We start from the raw sequence: 6,000 nt of genomic DNA on the forward strand, positions 1-6,000 counted from the left end.
TAATCAGCTTATTTCCTTCAATTGAATTCTTCTTTTAATAGACTTAACTTGCACATTTTGTTTCAGGATCTTGGTGCAGTTTGGTAACAGACAGTGATATTTCAAGTTAAATGTGAACAACTTAAAAAAAGTTCTATGGAATGTCGTATGTTTTAAAATAGAAACTGACAAGACAATGTCGCAGTCAATACCAATGTTCTATGGGCAGTCAATGTATTACGATAATGGCAAGTTTTTCCATATTTCATGTATATTTCATTTTTGCACGAGGAACCACGTTTTTGAAAAATTTTCATTGTTTCAAGTTGTTCAAAGCAACGTTGAGTTATTGTACGATTTCTATAGGAGAGAATGACGACCAGTCATAGTAATAGCTAAAAATCACTGCCATACATTTAAGTGCATTTTTTTAGTACACGAAAACGAAATCAAGTTTTCTATTATTTCATAATTAACGAAAAAATATGGTAAACAATTCAACAACTTGAATTTAAAATTGAAACACGAAATTTTTTTATTAACAGAGAAACTACAACCACCGGTCATTTACAGGTCCATTTTTTTCTGTTTTAGTTGTAATACCAACAAATCATGGTACATCACATCCTGTTGTATACGAAAGTAGGTCTCAAAAAATATTCCTTTGAATTTGACTATTGTAGACAATTAACCCTACATTTCAATGCACTTAAATTTTTCTGAGTCATAAACATGTATGTTGGGTGTCTGAAAGCATCATTCCTTTTTTATTTGATGGTCTTGTAAAATATTTTGGAAAGTTAACGTTACATAGTTACCAGTAACAGTGTAAAATTTGGGTTGTTTACTTCCGGTGATGGTTACTTTCTAATATGCAATGAAATGTAGTGTGAAATTTTCACTGTAGCACTGGATAGGAATTAACTTTATTCATGCAAAGTATTTCTTTGGTTGAAATAAAGGTAAATACTGTACATTGTTTTTTTTTAAATGCCAATTTAACAAAGACTAATAGGGGAAAATCAATGGTTGTATTTCACCTATTTAGGGAAACTACATATGCACTCGTGACCTTATTGTACTTTCATTTTTAAAAATGATTACTAAACTAGTTCATACATTGTAAACACGGACTATTCGGAATGGATTGAGACATAGAAAGCACGTTAACGGGTGTTTGCCAAGTCAAATGGGTGGACAGACGAAACTGTATTCAGTTTACTGTGTCAAATTTTAAATCACCCTTACAGTTTTGTTTTTACAACATGTGAATTTTCATTTCAGTGTTCACAATGTTCTGACGAGCATTCTGTTGAAAAATCTTATAATTATGTGAATTGGTCTGAAGATGACAAATCAGCATTGAGGTATGTATCAACTAATGTCATGTATTTGTGTTGTTTTGGCCGCAAAAGTTTACAATTTGCCATTGTGCCGTCTTCATTTTGCACTGAGAAAACATCATCTAAACACTTCTTTGCCCTAGATTTATACACATCAGAATCCAGTCTCACATACATAAACTTTATAATTCTTACCAATTTATTTTTCTTACCAGCATTCCAAGGGACATAACCCTTTTTAAAAACATTTTGAGGTATTTTGTATTGCTCTTTCTCCCCATTTTCTAATGTAAAATACAAGAAAGTGGACTTTTTGTGTAAATCTCTTAGAAATATACCGTTATAAGTAAATAAAAAGACTTTGATACCAGTAACAATAAATGATTAACTGAAAGGAAACCGTTATTTGTCACACTAGGGGAAGAGACCACAAACTCAAGTTTCACATAAGGGCTTATAGATACTTCCGTGGAGACTGTTAATATTTATAGAGACAGTTCTTTCAGCTAAAACACTTTAATTATTGATTTAACATTACATTTATTTCATTTTTGGGGAAAATAATCACATTTGTTTTATTTATTTTTTAGACAAAAGATATCAAGTTTTGATGAAGAAGGAGGGAAGAAGGAAAAAACGATCAAAACAGACCAAAACAGACCTTCAAATGAAATCTAAAAGGTGCAATAAAATTGTTTATCATCTTAAAGTTGTCTTTTTTTATCCTATTTAATTGTTTGAATGCATAGATCATGAGTATATGATCAGATATTAGTCAACACTGCATTTTATAATGCTACACTAAAATTAGGATTTTTCGAAGAAATTAGACTGAAATCGTCTTGGGATATGGCCTTACATTATAGTTATTGGCCAAGACTCCGTACTTTAACCTATACATTGCTATAATGGTCTTCTTTTACAAATTGTGATTGGAAGGAACTTTGTCTCATATTTACTCATACCACATATTCTTATATCTAATTTATTGTGTTCTGAGCAACCTTTCTGAATACCATAGGAAATTTGTAAAGAGTGTGTGACTTATCTATATAGCTTTATGCATATTTATTTATCTTAGACGAATGATGTCAATGGCACGTACCTTTCTAAGACGTTTACAATTAAATGATAGTTAACCGGAATATTCTTTACCTAGAAAAATATCCTAATAAAGCATATTGCGATTGCACCACTTTAGGATTTTTTCAAGAATTAAACAATTTCTCATCAAAACATTTAAGCCATTGATGTTCTATAAGCTTCTGTCGTAATACTTCACAAATTATTTTTTGTCAAAATTGACACAATCTTGTTATTCTACAAATGAAACCTTATGTTCCCTTATTGATTTACTACAATGCTTCATTCAACATACATTACCATTTATAGAGAATACTATACTTGTACATGTTCTTTATTCTATAAATTATTTTGATCTATGATTATATTATAAGCAAACCTACCAAAACTCTGCAATTTGGTAACAAAAAACACGACTTGTAAAATGATAAACCATCTCTCCATCTAAATGATCTAGATATTTGCTCCATTGCAAAACCTTATTACAAAAATGTTTATTTCATGGCCGTCTTGAACCAAACCCTGTGTTTGAATGACATTTCGCTTAATTTTTTCAAAGCAGTAATTTGTATAGGGAAACAGAAATTTTCAAAGCAACCTCTTTTTTGTTTTGTCTCCACTTCAAATCCACTTAAACAGCGATTAAAGGTTTTGCAAATTCATGGAATCTTTAATGTTGTTTGAAATACTTAAAGGTTTAGATACCAAAACACTTACAATTCGGAAATCAAATTCAGGATCAATGAAAAAAGCCATTAAACAACTATCCACTTGCATCGTATGAATGTTTGCATTTTAAATATTATGAGTACCCATTCTGGAACCAGAACAAATATTGAATAACTGTTTTATCAAAATATATTTTGCTCTGGGTTTTTTTTTAATTTGTTAGTCCAAAATGTATTTGCAAATATTGGCCACATTTTCTAACACACATACGTTTAACTGAATCATCAAACGTTGCTTGTTTCTTTAATAATTATTATTACCATAGTTACAACAAAAAATAAATAAAAAATAATTAAACAGCGAATTTAATGGGTGGTGGACTAACCGGACTTAAAAGCACAGTTTTCAGAAGTCAAACATAAACATAGTTATGCCTTTTTCAGACAGCACGATGTTCAGACTCCTAACGATTTTTCGATGTTTTCACCATTTTTCCAAAATACTTAGTAGAAAAAACAATGTCGTATAAAAGAAGTATTGCAGATGCTCCAAAGATATAAATGCATACTATACTATAAAATGAAACTGCTGGGAGTTATTGAAAAAAATAGGTATAAAAGATACAATAAACATTTTTAAAAGATGCCAGATTCTCTAGTGTCAAAACAATTTATAAAATTACTTCTGCAAACAACAACACGATCAATGAAACATTTATTAAGTCATGTATCAAACAATATATGGATCTATCATATTCTATAAACAATAGAGTTGGTGTTATTCCTAAAAGTATTAAATTAACAGGATTCAACAAAAATAATCATAACATTAACGCACGACAGGGAAATATGAGAATATGACAATTCCATTACTGTTGATTAATGCATTAACAAAGAAAACACAAATTATCTCTTGCTTTTTGCTGAAGCGATAATTTTCCTATCAACGCAGTAGATTCTGTTATTCTATTCATTTTTTTCAAATCGTATTTTCATTTCGTATCTCTTTATCCCTAACTTTTTCTCCTTCCATTTTCTTGTAATTCCAAAATGTTATTGAATTCGTTAAGAATTTCACTATGGTGAGTACATCAATCAGTACGACGAGGCCAACGACTATACACATAAAAGCAGCTCCGACTAACCCAATCCTCTCCGAAGATTTCCGTTTATCGGGAGCAGATATACGCTTCCGAATGCTAGATGATAGTTGTGTTTTGTTTACTTCCAGCTCTTTTTTTAACTTCTGTAATTCTGATTCTAGTTCTTTAAGTAAAACTTCTCTGGTTTTGTTAGGAATTAATTTAGAACCCCAATATTCCAGCTTTCTCCTATACTCACATCTGCATGGATGCATATGAGCTGAAAATGATTGCAATATATCTATGAAACAGTGTGAAATGATAGCTCTGATTTTGTTTACAATGACAATAACATTTAAGTAACTACATGTGTGAATGATATTCGTATTTGACATATATTGTTAGTTGTTTTCTTGTAAATTAATCATTTTCATTACAAACAAGTTGTACATCAAATAATAGGACTCAATTATTTAGAGGTAACTTTTATTGCTTTTTTTTAAATACTTTTAAAAAAATATCTATATTTCGACATAGCTAATAATTTGTGTCTCTGCTGTCTAAAAAAAAACTTTTTTCAGATGAAGTTTTAGTCATACGATGTTCTTAAATATGACGACATCAGGAACCATTTATTGAGAAATCAATGTAACGACACTGGTTTAAAACAAGACAACAAAGCGTCGTCAATTGTTTTAAACAAATACAGATCCAGTAGAGATCCCTATAATATCCAACCAATCGGACAAAATGCACTTGAACTAAACTTCTTTAACTATATACATGTATATATACGACGTAAATTATTCGTTCACTATAATTATTAAATTCTGGCAAAGCTAGATATATTAGTAATTGCAATATTTTTTTAACATATTCTCAGCCATAGCAAATACTCTTTAGGATATATGTGTGTAGTGTCTCATTTTTGACTTGCTTGAACCTGATTTGTACAGTTTATACCTATATATATTGCACTGTATAACCTCTTATTGAATAAAATAAAGTGAACAATCATTTTTCTCAAATAAAAAAGAAGCTCGATCTTCATTTTTAAAAAAAATGCATGCTGTGAATTCTTTATTTTCGCGAAAACCAATTTACCAATTTTCGTTGTAGAAAAACATATGGCATTATCGTGGTTATGGATTAATTAGTACTGTAAAATCTGCATGCAAACCTATTGATAAGTACTTCTTTGAACATTTCAAGTCTTGGTTAACCAATGCCTACAAAATCCCCCAAATCGGTATTCCACGTACAATAATGAATCCACAGTAATAAAATAAGTACACTATAAATTGTTAAAAGAGCAATACACATAATCACATTAATTGGTAGCTGAAAATAAAAACAATTACTATTCGGGGTGAAAATGTAGCTTCTTTCGTATTATTGGCCAAACATTGATTAAAACATGCTTTTAATTTTTCATGTTAAAAAGATTGTACGTTACACATGATGGATACGGTATAGACAAACCATTTCTGATTATTCATTGGCCTACCGATTTATTATAAGTAAATCTAAACCCCTTTTCTGTTGAAAATTGACATTTATCAAATCTTTTTGTCACACCATGTCAAGAAACTTTTTTTTTAAATACATTTTATCTTTTGCGAAAAACCTTCTAGCATATTTTTAGAGGCTATATATTATTACGGTGTTTTTCCACGTATTTTCTTCCTGATTTATATAGTATATCTCGATTTTTATATATTGTAAGATGTTGTCGATTCAATAGTGTTTGCATGGTTTTCGAGAGACATGAGACATGAACATCACACATTTATATTGGTGTTTAACCCCGAACTACATGTATAGTTACAAAGACATTTTGAAATG

General features: G+C 30.0%; 1 long non-coding RNA gene across 1 annotated transcript; it reads left to right on the forward strand.

Moving 5' to 3' along the window:
* Positions 1-1,261: 1,261 nt before the first annotated feature.
* On the forward strand, positions 1,262-2,031 carry LOC143043359 (uncharacterized). The gene is made up of 2 exons (XR_012968336.1): positions 1,262-1,346; positions 1,913-2,031. It is a non-coding gene; the product is annotated as an uncharacterized LOC143043359 (long non-coding RNA).
* Positions 2,032-6,000: the final 3,969 nt, after the last annotated feature.

The sequence above is a fragment of the Mytilus galloprovincialis genome, chromosome 8 (assembly GCF_965363235.1).
Source record: "Mytilus galloprovincialis chromosome 8, xbMytGall1.hap1.1, whole genome shotgun sequence".
Classification (NCBI taxonomy): Eukaryota; Metazoa; Mollusca; class Bivalvia; order Mytilida; family Mytilidae; genus Mytilus; species Mytilus galloprovincialis.